Raw genomic sequence first — 18,386 nt, forward strand, 5'->3', positions numbered from 1 at the left:
TCGTTCGTCGTTCTTCAATGGCTGCAAAACTTTCATTACGGCATTTTATTGTCCTGGCGACCATTTTGGCCTGCATTGTTGTTGTTGTTGTCATATAGAAAATGGCAGCATCGGGCATCGCAATGTCAAACGCGCATTTGCCGCTCACTGTCAAGCATGTGTGTGTATGTGTGTGTTTGCTAGTGTGTTTGTGTGTTAGTGTGTGTGGGAGTTGCCAGATGACAGCACAGTGACAAACAGCTGTAGGCAATAGCCGGACTAGTGCCAATGGGGTGAGTGCGGGGACAGCAGCCTCTGTTCAGCAGTCAAAACAACACGGAAAACAATAACAGAACAGCAACGTTGAAAGTTTTTTTTCTCTCTTCAGCTGTCGCTCACAGCAGCAGCTGCCTCTTCTCTCTTCCACTCTTTTGCTTGTTCTATGTTTTGGTTTTCGGTTTTGGTTTCCTTTTTGCCAGCGAGAGGGGGGAGGAAGCTGCCTTGACAATGGCGTTGATAATTATTATTAGTTTTATTATGTAACTTTACAGCTTTCGCCTTGTGTTGTTATTGTCGTCGCTTTGTGCGGCTTCTGTTTACATGCGCTTTGTGTCACTTTTCGGATAGTTACAGTTACGCCAGAGTGAGCTTTTCTGCTCAGCGAGAGTGTCCTCCCTCTCTCTCTTTCTCTCTGCCTCTCTTTATCTCTTTCCACTCTCCACGCTCTTTGTGTTTGCTTTGTGTGCAAATTATAAAGTTTATTGTTGGCAGATTTTGATATAACGAGCGAATGATTTGTGCACTAATTAGACGTGTGCTTTGTGCTTAAAAGGGAGAAGTCATGATGAAGTCATTTTCATTTCGTGCAGAGGGGGAATTGAGAGAGAGGAAGTTTATTAAAGACTTAATTTAGTTCAAGTTGTAACTAGATAATTATCGCGAATCCATAGCAGGGAGAATTGTTATGCAATTTAAATATATTTATTTCTTAACAATTTCAGCAGTTGTTTAACAAGTTGTTCTGTCAATGTTGAGCGTTTTTATCTTACAACTTCTTATCGCTTCACTATTGTTTATTTCATCTCTGCTGCAAATTTATGGGTCACTGACAATGACAGACAGTTTTGAGACTACGTTTTTGTTCTCTTACGAAGCTTTTTCTAATTACTTAACCAATGCTAATAATTTATCAATTTGTAATTTGCATTGTTTTAAGCTGGAAAGAATTTTTAGGGTCACAGCTTCATACCTATTTTGCGGGAAATTTTAAATTGAGAAGAATAAAAATATAAATAAAAATAAAGTATTATTTTTTAACAATACATAATTATAACAAAAGCTTTTTTTAAATTATGTTTATATTGTCATTACTTAAATAAATTTTTTAGTTCACTTTTAAAACTATTATATTTTGTAAAAGACTGAGTGGCTCTCTCAATAATAAGCTTCCCACTTCCAGAAGATTCTCCATTAGCTCAATTTTCGTTTAATTTTCATTTCATTGTATTCTAAAATATTTCTTCCCTAACTTTGTTAATATAATTTATCTGGTAAGTGGAACGTGGAGTTCTAAATTTAATTTGAACTTCATTTCCCATTTTCAATTTATTTTTTGTCCTTCTAAATCCTTGTTCGAAGTTCTCGCCTTGCATTTTAAAGTCATATTATATTTTTCTTTTGTTGCTTTCCCAACAGAATGCAGTTTTTTCATTTAACTTTTATGTTTTTCTTAACTTATTTAAATTTAAAATATTTAAAGAATCAGTCAAATGCTTTGTCACTAATCTGGTTAGTTAAACTTGGAATTCTAAAATTCTAAATTTAATTTGAGCGTAATTTTCTCTTTTAAAATTATTTCTTTTCTCCTTTTCAATCCTTGTTGTTGGTTAGTTGTCGCCCTGCATTTTATGGTCATATTATATTTCTTCTTTTATTGCTTTCGCAAGAGAATGCAATTAATGTGGCAAGTTCTATGACTCGTCGCTTGTTGCACATACATTTTCTCGACAATTTCTTCTATGCTGTGCTGTGCCACACATTTACTGTGCTGTGTTGTACACTTTGATTGGGCTAAACCCTTTTTGCTGCCAACACAGTCAACTCATTAATTTTGCGTCCTGCCTCGGCCCTTCCACAAACTGATGTTGTAAATTGCGACAGCTCAATTATGTCAGAAATTTACTGAAGCTGAGCCGTTGCCATAAATGGCACAAAACTGCAGCGCGGGGAATGTGCTGAGAATGGAGAATCGAGAATCGAGAACTGAGGAGAGCGGAGAGAAGAGAGTTGGCCTAGAAGCTGCTGCTGCGGCGAAGAAAATTAAAAGGCATTGCAATTGAGAGAATACACAAAGGGTTAAATGGCTTAAACGATAAATGGGGGAGGGGCGGTGGTAATGGGCGTGGCAAGTGGCCAATAAAAAAACGTGAGTAATGCGAGGCGAGGGAGGAGCGCAAAACGAGCGCTGAGCAATAAATTGATTGTGCCACAGAGTGAAAACAAAACAAAGAAAAAACAAGAAAAGAAATGCGAGCGCAGCGTGCAACATGCAACGTGCAACATGCAAAAGGGAAGAAAATAATTGAAAATGCGCGCAAGTAAATCCCAAAAGCAAAAGCCAAAGCGAAATCCCAAATCTCGGTTTGTAATGCGGCCCACGTGGCGTATGATTGACGCGAATTTATGTTTGCTGTCCGAGACTTGCTTGCCACACGTTCTAATCTAGCGAATGCAACTTGCCTCGCTCTGTGAGTGGAGTGAATGGGAGTTAAATGAGTGTGTGAGTGTATTCGGAGTGTGAGTGGGCAACTGGTTAGAACCACATTGTTTTGTGCTGAGCCGGGAAAGTGTAAATGTGTGTGTGTGTATACCAGTTGCAACTGCAACTGCATTGCAAGTTGTTCACCTTCAACGTCCTTTAAGCGGGGCTGTGGCAGCAACAGCAGCCAAACCCAAAGCACTCGAAGTAAATGCCACACAAAAGCCCAAGAATGCATTGGAAATGCAAGAAGGAGTGAGGAGTGAGGAGCGAGGTGTGTAGAGTTTGTGTGTGGGGAGTGTGTATTGTGTGGGGAGTGAGTGTGTAGTGTATGTGTGTGTTGTGTGTGTGGTTTAGCGTAGTATGCGCTGTGGTTGCTCCGCTGTAGCTAAACCAGTTGAAACACTCGACGCGACTTCGTCTCCGACTTCTTCCGCTGCTTCTTCGTCGGCAATTACAATTCAATTAATGCGCTTAGTGCAATTTTTTACAGTGTAGTAAACACGTGATAAGCACAGCACACACACACTAACAACTCGAGCAATGGCAATGGAAATGGAGAGTCCAAGAATTCTCGCTGCGTTTAATCGCCCCGACTCAAAAGTTAAACGACCGCGCAAGTTGCTCATAATGAAGACGATGACGACAACGTTCATGATGATGATGATGATGATAAGAGTGGCTACAGTTGGGAGCGGGGGGAGGCGGGTTCGCCCCCTTGTAATCAGCTCATGTGTGAGCCTTAAGACGACGCAGTAAAGCCAAAGAAAATGGCAGCGTCAGGCCCTTAACTTCCACTTCACATGCATCCTTATAGCTGCTGCTTCTTCTTCTTGTTGTTGTTGTTGCAGCATTTTGTTGTAGTTGCTGTTATATATTTATTGTTGTTGTTGTTGCTGTTGCTGCACACACACGTCATGGGTGTCGTTTTTCAGCCTCTAGATAAGCAGCAAAAAGCGCGGGAGGTTGAGGGTTAAGGTTAGGAGGTAGTTGTGGGTGTTGCATGATAAAGGACAGAGGGAGGGAGGGAGGAAGGAGGAAAGAGCAACGTAGCCAACTGCAAGTAATGCGAATCCAACGACAACAACGACAACGACAATGAACGGTGTTGAATTGCATGGCATTTAATTAAACCCGAAAGCAAATATGAAACAAGTGCGCGAATTGTTTTTAAAAAGAAACCACAAAAAAAACGCATAAATTTAAATGCTTTTAAATAAACACTAAAAGTGGCGAATCGTGTTGAATGCTTTTAATATTTAATTCGATTTTACATTTTGTTGTTCTATGCAGATTTGTAATTTGATTCAACGTATAAAATAAATATGCGGGATTTGAATATTTTTGCATAGCTAGTTAGAGCAATTTAAAGATAAGCTGGAGTAGCTTAAATTTTACATGGAAAGCTGAGAGAAATTAGCATTTGTATGCAGAGATATTTTAAAGTATACATTGAAAATTATAGAACTGATTTGTGTATTAAGTACTGTTAGTTTCAATTAAGTTAAGTGGTAAAATTTTATTATGTTGCTTTTTGTGAATTTGTAATTAATTTATATATGAAAATATATTAGTTTGCACATCCAATTCATGTGAAGTTAAATGAATTAAGCTTAAATAATGTTCGAGAAACAAGTGAAATAATTGTGGGACTTTATTGAAAAGTCTTTTAGAAAATAAAGTGGCTCATAAACTTAGATTTTTTCAACTAAAAATTGTCTACTTTGAATAAGTAAAACATAAAAAATGTAATACATAATTTACCTTTATATTTTGTCCCGGTATGCCAAATTTTAATATGATTTAACGAAAAAAATATAAAGATAAATTGTACTAATTAGTTGGTGCAATTTAAGAGAAACTAGTCTAGCTCAAATGTCATAAAGCTGGAGAAATGGGCCAGAAAGTTGTGAGATATAAACAGCTGCGTATAACACTTTGATTTGTTACTTTAAACTATACAAAGTGTCTCGAAAAATCTTTTTTGTCATGATTAACATACTAGAAAAAAATTATAAAAATTTTATAGAAGGCTTATATAAATTCTAGTTACAGATATGAGTTCTTCGAACTATAGAATTTCTTCAAATAGAAATATTACATTTTAACTTTATTCATTAGTAAAATTAATATGATAGAATTCCTATTCCTATAGAGATTTAACTTGCTTTTTTATTCTCTAATCGCATTAACCTCAGACCTTTTTTAACCGCAAGTGTTTATATTATTAGTATTTAGTTTTATAATCATTTCAACAACTTTTGTTGTGGTTACTTTAGCAAATAATTTCACTAAAAATACCTTTTCGCTCTGTTCGGATTTCAAGTCACGCTTTTATTGATTTAAATTTGCGATGCTTTAGATCCCACTTCCACTTCCTCTTGCAGTTGCGTTTGCTGTTGCACTTTTAGGTTTAACATAGCCAAGGTGGAAAGGAAAGGTCAATTCTAAGAGCAATTGCACTAAAACTATGACAGCATCCTTTAGAGTAGTATTTTTTTTTATTTTCTTTCGTTCGCTTTTGATTCACTCAACCTGAGTAGAGCTTTTTATTAGTTTATTTCCATTTTATTAGCTGAGGTTTGAAAAATATCGCACTACTTTCAATTGGCCATGAACTGTTGCCACAGCAACCGCAACAGCAACAGCAATAGAAACAGCATCAAATCGCATGGTGACGAGTGTTGAGTCCCGTTGAAACGTGTTGAATTGGACGCCCACTCACAATTCGAATCACCGTTTAGAATCACAGAGAGAGAGAGAGAGAAGGGAGGGAGAAACAGAAGCTTCCGGTTTCAGTTTCAGTTTCATTCAATTTGCTGCACTCCATAGAGAAATTGAAAAGCACATAGAAGGGAGAACAAAACAAAAAATATAAAAAACAGCGCATAAAATGCAAAATTGCTGCCGCCCGCTCCGACAAAGTCTATAAACATATATTTGAGTCATCAAACGGATCGTGAGAACGAAAAATAAACGAAAATCACGCACAACTTTTGAAAGGAGGCGAATCTAGAGGAGGAGAAACATGTGTGTGTAAAGGAGCTCGAAACGAAAACGAAACGGAAATCATTTGCATATTTTGAACTGCAATTGGAATTGGAACTGGAACTAGAACTAGAACTATTATTGGAGGGAGACGACATCCGCTTTTTAAACCCAAGTGTCAAATGGTGTCTCAAGTGTTTTAATTGGGTTTGGTATATTTTTCACTCTATGGTATATTTCGAATGTAATGGTGTATCGATATACCTAACATAGTTTGGTATTTTTTGTATATCGATTTGCTATTACATATAAAATATTCCTTAGAGTACAAAATATACCAAACTATATTTGGTATACTATTATGTTCGAAATATACCATGAACATAGTAGTATACCAAATATAGTTTGGTATATTTTGTACGCTAAGGTATATTTTATCTGTAAAAGTACATATATCGATATACCAAGTATAGTTTTCTATATTCTGTGCTTTATGGTATATTTCAAATGTAATGGTATATCATTCGGTATATTGTTGTAATTTTGGTATATTAATTCGGTATATTTTAAGAATATGGTGGAATGGAAACTTTTACATTTCATACATTTTAACATTTTTCGATATATTAATATGGTATAATTTAAGAATATTATTAAAAATGTGTAGCGGGTATCTCACAGTCGAGCACACTGAACTTAAATATTCTTCCTTGTTATTCTCCACTTCGCCAAGGGCTTCACACAAAATGGAATTTGACTAAAACTCATTTTGGGCAGCGCTCAACACCAAATTCAATATACTGAAAACTTTTGCCTCGATCCTTTCTTCCTTCATAAAAGCCAGACAATTTTTGCATAATTAGACAATTAGCCAGGCCAAAATTCAGCTGTTGATAAACGAACTTTGATACTCCACAAAAATGGAGACTCACTTCACTGCACTGCATTTTACTTCTTTTCCTTTTTCTCCTCTACTCCTTTTTTGCACTTGTTTATTTTGCACTCGGTTTGCAACTTTGCGGCTCATAAAAATGCATTTTCCCTTCCCTTCTTTCCCGTTTGCCCTTAAAACAAACCACAAATCTTTTTGTGCATCTTGTTTTTGGGGTGAAACTGTTTTAGAACTGAGCTTGTAACTTTGCTTTTGTCCTCGTTTCTTTTCTTGTGCTTGTCGACACTCTAATACGCTGTAAATAAATGGCAAAAATGGAGTTGGCAAAAGAGAAAAAAAACATTTTTGCTACACAACTCCACTAGCTTACACATTCGCAAGGATTAAGGACAAGAATGAAACATCTGGAAGAGAATACGCTTTTAAAGTTGTGGGAGTATTAGAATTTCAGGCAAAGGTTGTGAGAACTTTAAAGAAGTGAAAAAATAATTGAAATGAAAATGTTTTTCAATTAAAAAGAATGACAACATTTTTAACATTAACATTAAAGTATTTATGGAATATAAATTTTGAGGAAATGGATATTTATATTTTTTTTATTATATTTTTGTTGATGAACCAACTTAATGTAATAGTATACAAATGATTGACATAAAAGAGATTTTAAATGGCGTTTTGAGAATCATTCTGCAATATTTACTTTTCATATTTTTGCTATTTTATATTTTATAGTGTCAAGTTTTGAGCTAAATATCTAGCATATTTTATACTACATTTTGTTATTATTTTTAATAATGATTCATTTTTTTTTTCTTTTTCTATTATCTCAGACTAAGAGAAATATTAAATTTATGTGATAAAACTTATATTGTAGTTCATATGGAATTTATATTGTATGGAGATCTTAATTCATATGCTTTATATTTAAATCCAATTATTTTGAGTAATAAAATATTTTATTTTTCTTGACAAATGTTAAATTTACATAATGAAGCTTTTATTGTAGTTCATATGGAATTTATATTGAATGCAGTTCATAATTTCTGTATTTTAAATACATTCAACCACATTCTCGTTAATCAAATTATTTTGAATAATAAAATATTTTATTTCTCTTGTCTCTGGACAAATACAAATATTCAATTTTAATAATTAAACTTTTATTGTAATTCAAACATAATTTAAATTTATTGCAGTTCTCAATTCATTCCTTATATTAAAATATGGTACATTCAACCTCACCCTTTACTTAAATTCTAGGGTATTTTATTGTCTCATACACTTTGTCGCTTGCTGCAATTGTTTGCAGCAGTTGTCTTTGAGCTGCGCTCTTAGGCAAAGTACATGAAAATAAATATCTCTGAGTTTCGAGTTATGAAATTTATTAGCTGCAAATGCTATTTGTTGTTCTTATTCGTGTTCTTATTGTGCACTTGTTGTTGTTTTAATTGTATTTCTCATTGCTTTTGTTGTTGTTCTTGTTATTGTTGTTAGTTATCACTGCCTTGGGTCAGCTGCTCAGTTTTCTCAGTTTGTGAACGGGAAGTGTTGCACATTAAAATTTTATTGTATACATAAGAATTTCCGAGAATTTGTTGCCATTTGCCTTTGCTTTGCTTTGCTCTCTGCTCAGTCGTTTGCTTGATTAATGAAGTTGTTGTTTAAAGTTGTGTATGTTTCTATCGAGCGAGGGAAAAGGAGAAGAGAATGAAGAGGAGGTTTCATCGAATGTTGCTTAGGTATCAATTCAATTCATTTGATTGGATTTGCAAGTTTATAAACTTCATTATAAAGGCATTAAGAGCACAGTCTTTTGGGGCAGCTTAATTTTAATTGCAACATCGATTTGATGTTGCGGATGTTTCAACCCTTTAGGGTAAAAACGCAAACAGACTCAAAGGTGTTGCTTTAATTCTATGCTTCACAAATGTGAATTATAATTGAGTGAAAAGAGAAGAGCTGAGTTCTTATGTGGAACTTAAAGGTGTATCATTACTATGTATTATTAAAAAGTCGTTGCAATCATGCAAATGATTCATTTTTGAATTAATCAAAATAGAGTAAATAAACCACACTTTAAATTGATTGCTGAAAGTTTACCATAATACTGACGATTTAAATTATTATATTTTAAAGTGCAAAAGATAAGTTTAAAGTTTCGTTGGCGGCAAATACATTTGACTATTCGTAATTATGCAACAAAAAATACATGAAAAATGTAATTTGCAAATTATAATTTGCATACAAAAATATTTGTTGTGCATTTAGATCCAGACTGCTTTAAATTTACCACAGCAAATCATATGTAGTATAATATCAATATACCAAATGTAGTCTCAGGTATATTTTCAGTATTTTTGCGGTACATTTAAAATTACTGCCACACTGTAATGCTTCTATTCACAGTAGCTTTAATGCTTGTTAATGTTTTGTTATTGGCAAAATATTTTAGTATAATATTGATAATTAATTACAAAAAAAGTGTAAGATATTTTAAAGTAGTGCAGGCGCAAATTCATTTATTATTTCTAATTCAAAAAAGTTTACCTAAACTGTGTTTTCATAATATGATGAAATAATTTTGAATTTTTGGTCGTGTACTAATTGACAAAAAACCCAGTTCAAATTTATTGAATTTTGTGGTTTCTATGCTGGCAATAAATTTGATAAAGATTCTTCAATACGTGAAAAAAGTATTTAAGTGTTCAATTTAAAAAGTTCCAAATTTGTATACTAAAACCAATGCTATTTAATTATTTATGGGTTATTATATTCCCAAATAAACATTTTACATCAATAATTTGTGGTTTTCACTTATCTATTTTGAATAGTATTGCCAAATAATTTGTGAAATTTTGTTAAACATTTCAATTGTATTAAAATGGCAATATATTACTAACTAAATTACTGCTAGTACTACTATTTAAATATTGTAATTAGAAAATTGTAAATTTCATGCAATTAAAACTTTAGTCATTAAATTATTTAAACTATTTCGCACTTAAAATAAACACCATTTGTCATTTAATGTTTTATGTATATTTTTATATATGTATATCTATTTTTAATTGAGCCGTTAAATTGGGACACGGCTGAAATAATTTCTGCATTGTCTAACCGCAATTTTATGTGCAGCTAATTGCAGCACGCTGTACGCTGCAGATTTGTCATGCGAAATGCAATTGTTGTGCTGCAAGCAAAATAGTTTTTACTCATTTTACTCATTCGCATAATCTATTGTCGAACAAGAAGAAGAGTCGTAATTGCAATTAGAGGATGCATCGCGCTCTTATGTTATCCATTTCAATGTTCAGTGGCTGCGTTCGCTGTGCTCGTAATTCGTTTAACCAGCTTTTCATTTGCAAGCGGAAAATCTCATTAGTTTTCCTCCCCTCCCATTAGTCCAGTCCAGTGCTGCCCAAACTGCAGCCGCGTCGAGTTTTGCAGCCGTGCCACAAAAACCGCAAACACAGCAAAACACAACAGCAACACTCGCTGCATTGGTCGCTGTTAAACATGAATTAAGCATATTGATTTAAGTGCATGAATTATGACTGTGGTTGGAGTAATTTTTGAACACCGAAAGAAAAAAAGTGCTAAAAGCGAGAATAAAATCTTGAATCAAGATGATGATGAAGTCAAAATTAAACCAAGAAAGTTTATTCTTCAATTAATATAAAACTTCTACAAAAAGTCTATATTACTCTATATTGAAATTCAAGATTATAATCTTGTTTCAAGAATGGAAAAATCTTTAAAATGAACCAAGAAAACAAAAGCTTAAATGAAGATTTGTTTCTGGAATAGAGAAATCTCAAAAATGAACCAAGAAAACAAAATCTTAAATCAAGATTTGTTTCTGGAATGGAAAAATCTCAAAAATGAACCAAGAAAACTAAATCTTAAATTAAGATTTGTTTCTAAAATGGGAAAAATCTCAAAAATGAATCAAGACACCAAATTCTTAAATAAATATCAAAAATTCTCAAATTTAGATTAAAAAAAAAGGTTGTGTGTTTATTTTATATATATTTCTTATACATTTATGTATGTTATCTAATTTTTCAATAATATTAGTAACAATTATGACACTTACCACTTTTTTATAATGACCGAAAAATCGATGATCGAAAAAGTTTTAAATCAAGATTTGAAATCTACTTTTTAAACTGTGTTTTTTCTCTCTGTGTGGTTTTGCCACCTGGGCGACTAAACGTGGAACGACTTCTTGCAACTTTTAGTGGCACAGTTGAGAGCACACTTAATCCACATCATTAGCAAAAACGAATGCAAAAGGGGCATGTGGCATGCGACTCAATTACGCCTTTATTGCAGCAGCAGCAGCTTTGCTCCAATTTCAGTTATTTGTAGTTATTGATTTTATGGGCACACACAATTTTGTAAATGTTTTCATTATGCTCTCTCCCGCTCTCACTCATTGGAGGCAACTTTGATTACGGCCTTGCGAGCAACATAAACTTTTGCCACATTTATTATTTAAATGCTTTTATCTCTCTAGCGTGTGTGTGTGTGTGTATATATTGAGGGAATTTATCCCCAAATTTGAGGCAACTTTTTGGACCGAAGTCATCACTTCAAAAGTCAATTAAGTTGGACATCGTTGCCACACACACACACACATCCCTCGCTTCATCTATTCGCCTTTTGCTTCACTTGCTGCTTGCGTTTTCTAATCCATTTCGATTTGCAATAAATTCATTTTGTTTATTCACATTTCGTATGCTGAGCATTCGATGCTTGGAAACTTGGAATATCCTGTAATGCAAACAGTTATACGAGGGTCTAATGACAGCTAAAGCAATCAGCATAAACGTTGACGAATACGGGAGGTGAAGGAATTGAAAAAAATAGACATTTACTATTCACTTTAAAGGTATAATACAGTTAAAATGTCACATCATGAAGATATATAAATGAAAATACAGAAGTAACTGTCATAACTTCCATTTAATATATTTATGAAAATAAATTAATTAACCTATTTGTCTTAAAGTTCAGAAATATCCCACAAAATGAAAGACATTTTGAATGGAAATAAATTGTAATGTGTTAAAAATATGTCTACTTTTGACTTGATATCATAAATATCATAAGTTATTCTATTCATATTTGATATTCTATTGATGATACCTACAAAAAATATTAAATGAAATCACTGAAACTAGTTGTGTAACGTTTACGAATATATCACAAAAGTAAATAAATTCTCTAGATGTTCTGTTTACACACAGAGTATACAAACAAAAATAAAGTCAGTTTGTGACATTACAAAACATGGAATATATGATACTTCTGACAGTGTCAAGGAACGTTAACGAATGCAACGCAAGGAAAAAGTGACAAGTCACGCTAGGAGCAAAAAAAGAAATATAAGCGAAGGCAAATGTGAGAGCAACTGTATAATTATTGAGTATCGTACTAACAGAAATTTGGCAGAAACGTTTACGAATATAGATGAGAAAGAGAAATGACAAAAAATGGTAATTTAAGGTTTAGCATGTAATATAAATTTTGTTAAGCTTTCATAAATGTCTTAAACAAGCAAACCGAAAACACATAAACTAACAGCTTTTAAAGAGCTTAACCTAACATAGATTCTAGGAACACAAACTAATCACGTTCAAAACGTTTGCGAATGCATCACACAAAAGAATGAAAAAAGTTCATGAAATCTTTGACTTCTTTTCGTTTGCATTTTCGTATTCTCTTGCTGAAATTCTCGCTCTTATTTGCCGCAGGGTATCATTGAATCAGTCACACTTTGTGGCCGCAACACTTTTACCTGTTTGCTTTGGCGTGGTAGGCGTGGCAAGTGTGGATTTCGACACACGTCGTTTTCCATTAAATTTGCCTGCAGATAAACGAAAAAACTGTCGAGCAAAAGTTGTTCGTTTCGTGCTCTGTCTCACCTACGTATCGCATTTTTTTTTTTTTTTTTTTTTTTTTTTTGTTGGTTGAACCCAAAACTCACGTGAGATTTACTCCCCAAGCTGCGACTTATCGTAGTGAAACAACTTGTGGCAGTTGGAGGATGGAGAATGGAGGATGGGAGGAGGAGAGGAGAGGGATCTCATGCTACTCTATGCATATTTAAATAGACTTATACACACGCACACGACGCAACACTGGACGGGACCACGTGGCGTATGCGTAATGTGGCGTGTCAAACCCAAAGGACTCGACAATATTTTCGTTTTGCGTTTGGTCTCTCTCGTTTTTCGTGCTGTTGCACATTGAAGATAAAAAGCAAAAGTTAAAACCAATTCGCACGCAATTTTTACTCCACTCTGTTTACTGTTGTAGTTCTTCTTGCTCTTTGTTGCTCACCTGGGGGAGTTGCTTCAAGTCGAGTTGAGTTGAGTGCGTGTCTCCTTGCCACCTGAGCCTAAACAAATGCAACACTTTGTTTTAACAGGCAAGCCATGACTACTACACACAATTTATTTGTTTACCTCTTCTCTCTGCTCGTCGCACAATTTATTTAGTGCCCACTGTACAGTCAGCCCTTTGCGCAGGTGCGGTTTTGCGGTTGTGACCTGACTTGGGCCCGCGGGGCGTTTAAAATGCAAAGTAGCCAACAAAAAAAGAAAACACCCCAAAAAAAAAAACGACATAAAACAACAAGAGCAGTAAAAGGTTGCATAATTGAAAGAAAACTTTTGCTCTGACTGTGATTAGGGTACTGATAATGGTATCACAGTCAGGTCAGGTCAGGTCAGTTGTTGGAAGGGGGAATCAAGGGTCGAAAATTGAGTTTTGCGGCTGACGAAAAGATTAATGACTTTTGAATAGCATGCGAGTGCTTAGTCTCTGTATGTGTGTGTATGCGTGTGTGTGTGTGACCAGCGCCTTGGGCACTTGTTCTATTTGTGGTCGAAGCAAGTTTGTGGCTTAACACTTGGTTGATTAGATTCCCCAGACTGCATATCCCGATTAATCTTCAATTAAGGCTTGATGGAGCCAAGAACCTTGAGGTTCAAATGAGCTATTTATTATGAAAAAGCGTCAGATTTCCTAACGAAAATGTTAATTATGAAATATCATATTCGTGATATGAAATTCAAGAAATTAATAGCTCAGAAATTTGTAAAAAAAAAAACTGTTCTTTAATTAAGAAAAAATTCAAACTTCATAGAAATTTAAATAATTATAACAAAAGAAATCGATCATTAAATAGTGATTACCAATTAAATGATGTCAAAATATTTGAATTGTTATAGATGGATAATGTTAATCCTCTAAAAATTGTGTTTTTTTTTTTTAATTATTAAACAATTAATACTTTATTTCATTGCTCACTGATTGTATATTAAATTATGTACACCTTTAAATTTTAAAGTCGTAAAAGTTAATGCCTAACATCGACATATTATTAAAAGTGGAAAACAAATTTATGAACTAGTTCCAAAACATATTCGTAATATTATTTTGTTTGATTTCTAATCAGTTTTCTTTTCGTTCTACGTTTTTAGTTGAAGTATTTCATTTAAATGCACAATTAGTTTACTTAAACTTGTTGAACTTAAGTTTAAGTTAAGAACTAATACAATAAGCATTCCTTGAACTAGTTCAAATCATCATCATAGTAATTTAATACTCTTCTGTTCCCTTTGAACTAGTTCAAATCATTTTCAATGTTATTTTTTAAATTGTGATTCTGTTAATCTAGTTCAAGTCATCAACAAAGTAGTTTTATAATCATTTGTTCACTTGAACCAGTACAAATCATCCTCAAACGAATTTTACAAACTTTTAACCATTTCAACTAGTTCAAATACACAAACGAAAGCTTAACGCGATGCCACAAAACTTTTATGTACTTGTTTATTTTGATTTTATTGCAAATTTTAAGAGTGCACTTTCAATCGAAATAAAAAGGGAATCGAAAGCCCAATTAAAAACGCTCTTCTATTTGAACTAGTTCACTAGAAGCAAAAGCCGCCGCCTCATTGAGTTTTTATTTATTTTTATTTTTATGCTTTTGTGTATTTATTTGACAATTTTACGAGTGCACTTACAGTTGCAATAAAAGAGCGAAACCCTAACCTAACCTACGAGAGGAGGAACTGCATGTGTTTCTAGCCAAGTTTACTGCCTGGGTTTGGGGTCATATCATTTTATTGCCCGACCACAATCAAATGCCGATTGCCCAGCAAAAGCAGCAACAGCAGCAGCAACTGTAACAGCAGCAACAACAACAACAACTGCAACAATCAACCCAACAGGAGGTCGCCTAATCAAATTTGCGGAATTCGCTTCCTGCGGCGCCTCTGCTTTGCCTTTTGCCTCCCTCCCATTCCACCCACAACTCCATTTACAGTACTTCTACCTTTCTGTCTCTCTCTCTCTTTCTCGCTTGCACCTGGGAATTAACTGTGTGCACGTTTGGCCACTTTTTTGTTGTTCTCTTCTACTTTTTTGTTGTTGTTGCGTTGTGTGTGCTTGTGTTGTTTTATTCCCAAGCTTTTAATAACTGAACAAGCCGCTCATTAATAATTTAAAATAGAGCAAAAATATGCGCGCTCTTCTTTTGGCAGTCTCTCGTTGTTGTTGTTCTGGTTGCTGTTGCTCTGCTCTGCTCTGTTGCTCTGCTTGTAGTCCCAACGGCGGCGTTGCCCCAGTGGCGCGTGGTTGTGGTGAATTTCGTTTCGTTTCGTTTGTGCTGTGTGTGTGTGTGCGTGTGGATGCCATTGTCAAGTGAAGAGAGCCAAGCTCGCATTGCTTGCGCTCTCTCAATCGTCCGCTCTCTCTTGCGCTCTTTTGGTCTTTGCATTGGCATTCGCAGCGCATTCCTTCACCAACACACACAGGCACACGCATTGGATTCTGTTGTGGATGCCTTCGCAGACAACTTCCTCTCAACTCGCCTGCTGCCCTCCCTCCCACGCACATGCTGCGCTCGACTGATGATTCATGCTTGCTGACTGCGATGCTGCTGCTGTTCTCAGTGTTGTAGTTGTTGCTATTCCCTGCAATGCTTAAGCAATTTATTTTGCCGACACTTCCTCATAAGCAGCTAAAGCAGCGCAGCAGCAGCAGCGTCAGCATTTGTTTTGTTTGTTGTTATTTTTTATTTGTTTACTTTCTGCTGCCGCTATCGACTGCGCTGCCGACGTTACTGCTGCTGTTGTGACGTAAGCGCACAAAGCTGTGCAGCTGTTTAAATAGCACAGCAACAACGCTTTGCCGGCTGCGCTTACTTGAATCTGAATGAAATACTTTTTGTACTACGACGCAAAACTCACCACAGCAGCAGCAGCGACCCAATGCAGCAGCAGCAGCAGCGCAGCACATTGCTGACGTCGCAAGCGCGTCGCTGCTGCAACTGTTGTGCGCTGTCGCAGCGGTCGCTGCTTTCAGTTTTAGTTCGGATTCAGTTCACAATTGAACGTTCGCCGTGTCTGACGCGTCGCGCTCTTTGTCCAGCTCTCCGCCACACAATCGCTTCTCGTTTGTGACGTGAGCAGCAGCAGCAGCATTAGTTCGCAGTGACTCTCAAACCTACGTATAGTACGTCACTATGTGTCTTTCTGTTGTTTCGCGAACGCTTCCGTTGACTTTTTTTTGCCGCAGCATCATAAATCAACACTAAATAAAAGCAACAATGCACACAGCAACAACAACAACAACAAGCATATTTAATAATTTGGTGCTCTGTGTTTAGTTTCGCTCTGGTTTCGTCGTCTTCTTCTTCTTCACTTTACGCTGTGCTTCATATTTGTTTTATTTATTTGCTTTGTGCTCGCGTGTGTTCCGCTCTCTCCATCTCTCTCTCGCTCGCTCTCGCTATTGTGTGTGCGTGCTTTGTTTGTATTTGAGTTTGTTTATTTGTGCAGCCGGCCAAAGCAGCAAGTTCCAATTAGAAACTACGCCAAAACTTGTAGTGCAAACTCCAGCTTCTCAGTTCTCCCCTCTCTCTCTCTCTATCACACCCTTTCTCTATCATTTATTCAGCTCAATTCGAAATGCGTTTGAAAACAAATTCACTTCCCGTTTCGCTCCCGCATTTTGAAGGCTACTCAAAAGTTTGTTTTGTTGAGCTTTTTTTTCTTCTTATTTTTATTCGACGTTATCTTTATGCTTCATTTTTTGCGGCAATTTGAATAAGTTGAACGTGCGTTCAATTTATTCAGCGGGTTAACACAAAAAAATGAGTACGACAATAACGGCAGCTTTTCAAGCAAAGTCTCGAAAACAAAAACGCCAATTTATGCGGGAAGTGAAGGAAATATTTCAGGCAGTTAAATAAATTGAGTTCATATGAATAAAAGACATCAATAAAATGTAGTTCGAGATATTTTTCAATTAGGCTGAAAATGATTAAAAACTAAGAGAAATTGGAAGAGCGTTCTCGAAAACAAAAACTCCAATTTATGGAAAAAAAAGAAAAACATTGGATGAAATAAAATAAATTTGAGTTGTATAGATTAAAAGTGATAATACTATATTTTTCGTCACATCAGCTTTTAAAGATATCTGAAATCACTATAGTTTTATCTTTTCCATAATATAATAAAAATTTGAAGAGATCTGCAATCTACACATGGAATTTGAAAAAGACTCCATTATAAACAAATTTTACTAGTACTTTTTAATAATTTGAAACGTTCAAAAATATTATAGTTATAAAGTAAAACGGTATAAATATCAAATTCCTAAAAATTATGTGTTATCGTAGTGTTGAAATCACTCTTTCAAATTATAAAATATTGCTGACATCTGGTGAACTTATTAGGAGCCGCCTTTACTCAGTTTAACACAGTGATCTGATCAAAATGCCAAAAACAAGTTTGTCAAAAAAAAAAAAAAAACATTTTAAAAAAGCTGTCGAAAATCTAGCGGAATTTCCAACAAGTTACCGTGCAAAAAAAAAGGCAATCAAACTGTAACAATCTAAGCTTTGGCACAAAAGCAATATAATAATACACTGTGGTGATTGTTATTAACATAAAGATTGCTCACGATCTTTTGTTGCCTGTTTGCCTGGGGAGAAGTTCAGTTATACTAAAAATATGCTTTGACCTAGATACGTTTTGCATACAAAACAACGTTCTAGAGGCGACTCCAACTTATCTCAGTTATTTGGTGCCGAAAAAAAAAGAAAACTTGCCTTGTCAGCTGACTGCTGCTGAAAGTCGTTGTCGTAAATTGCAATTTGCATGCATCGCATCACAGTTGTGAGACTGTGACGCAAATGCGGGCGCAGTGCTTGTAAAACTGTGCTGTAGATATGTTACAGCATATATAGAAGATGCAATTTCTGAAGTGCTTATCAATTGAGTTGCCGCCTGTGACCCAGAAGTGCATAGAACATGCCTCTCTTTTCCCCAACAACAACGACAACAACAACGGGAACAAGATGAGACACGACCTACTCACCTATCATGTAATCAACATTGCGTATACGTAATAAAGCCAAGCCAGTGTATTTTGATAGCCGCCAAAAGACGCCACGCTTGCCCGGGCGCACCTCCAGACGCCCCTCTTCTAACAACAAAGTGTGTGAGAGAGAGAAAGGCAGAGCGACTGCGAGGTGGAATGTAGTACGTACGCACGCCAAGCCGGCTTGTGTGTGTTTTTGATGTGGAACTTAAGAGAGTATTGCAATGTTTGCTCTCTCTCTCTCGTAACGTGTGCGCTCTCTCGCTAGCTTTCTCGGGCTTTCGCTCACGCTCTCTCTAGCGTTTGCATGTGCAGGCACTCGCCACCCACCCCCAAAAACAAAAGCAGGTGGCGCCCTTGCGCTAC

The 18,386-nt window shown here is 35.5% G+C and overlaps 1 protein-coding gene across 3 annotated transcripts in view; it reads left to right on the top strand.

The window, feature by feature from the left end:
• Nucleotides 1–18,386, top strand: part of LOC117572006 (cyclin-dependent kinase 14) — a 140,654-nt gene that overhangs the window by 32,468 nt on the left and 89,800 nt on the right. The window contains exon 1 of one of the 3 annotated variants that reach the window (XM_034254524.2): nucleotides 16,014–16,148. The exons of the other annotated variants lie outside the window; for them this stretch is intronic. The gene's annotated coding sequence lies outside the window, so the exon portion shown is untranslated. Of the gene's footprint in view, nucleotides 1–16,013; nucleotides 16,149–18,386 lie in introns of those variants that run through there. 3 annotated transcript variants of the gene reach the window in all.

Source organism: Drosophila albomicans, chromosome 3, assembly GCF_009650485.2.
Source record: "Drosophila albomicans strain 15112-1751.03 chromosome 3, ASM965048v2, whole genome shotgun sequence".
In the NCBI taxonomy this organism is placed as follows: Eukaryota; Metazoa; Arthropoda; class Insecta; order Diptera; family Drosophilidae; genus Drosophila; species Drosophila albomicans.